Consider the following 972-nt stretch of genomic DNA (forward strand, 5'->3'; position numbering starts at 1 on the left):
TTACCCTGATACCTAAACCACACAAAGACTTAAGCAAGAAAGACAAATACAGACCTATCTCACTCATGAACATCGATGCAAAAATTCTCAATAAAATACTGGCAAACCATCTTCAATGAGGACTACTGCCCTTTTTGGCTACAGAAAGAAGAGCTGGCCAACAGGTGAAAAACCTTATCCTCTGATCCTCAAGGCCAAGGCAACCTCTTTTGGCTACAGAAAGAAGAGCTGGAGAGATAGCTCAGTGGTTAAGAGCATTGGCTGCCCTTCCAAAGCTGAGAAGTTCGATTCCTCGCAACCACATAATGGCTCACTACCATCTGCAATGAGGGCTGGTGCCCTCTGCTGACAACAGAAGGGAAAGGCAGGAGAGATAGCTCAGTGGTTAAGAGCATTGCTTGCTGAGTTCAATAACGTCAAGTGCAGACGGGCCAAGGACCCAGGGACCCATTTGTCCCTCTGGCCCTTATACATTCAACCCATCTCGTGCTCTGCCTTACTCGAGATAGTGTTCCAATTCCCAGGAGCTGAACATTTACATTCTGAAGAGGCCAATACGGATGCCAAGATTCTGGGGTAATGATACTTATATCAGCACCTGTGTCCAGCAGGCCAGTAATAAAAATGCCATTGACACACACTCTCAGTTTAGGTCTTTGATCATTTATAGAAGTTTGCCAAAACACATGTAACTTATCTTTCTGATCATTATTGCTTGTAACAGTATGCATGGGGCTTCCTAATTGTCCTGACGAGGCACGTTCTCTGCAGAAACTGGAAATGACTGAACCATGTTTGCCATGGGGGCCTGTGAGCCCCCCCTCACATTTCCCATCTGTATCAGGTTGCCTTGTCTATCTCTTGTAGACGTGCATTCATTCGTCCAATGTCTGCCTTTTCCACATCTTCTACATAAACCTGAAGGCTGAGTCCTCCTATTTCTGTTATTTCTAGAAGATGCATTATTATTAT

Source organism: Microtus ochrogaster, linkage group LG8 (genome assembly GCF_000317375.1).
Source record: "Microtus ochrogaster isolate Prairie Vole_2 linkage group LG8, MicOch1.0, whole genome shotgun sequence".
In the NCBI taxonomy this organism is placed as follows: domain Eukaryota; kingdom Metazoa; phylum Chordata; class Mammalia; order Rodentia; family Cricetidae; genus Microtus; species Microtus ochrogaster.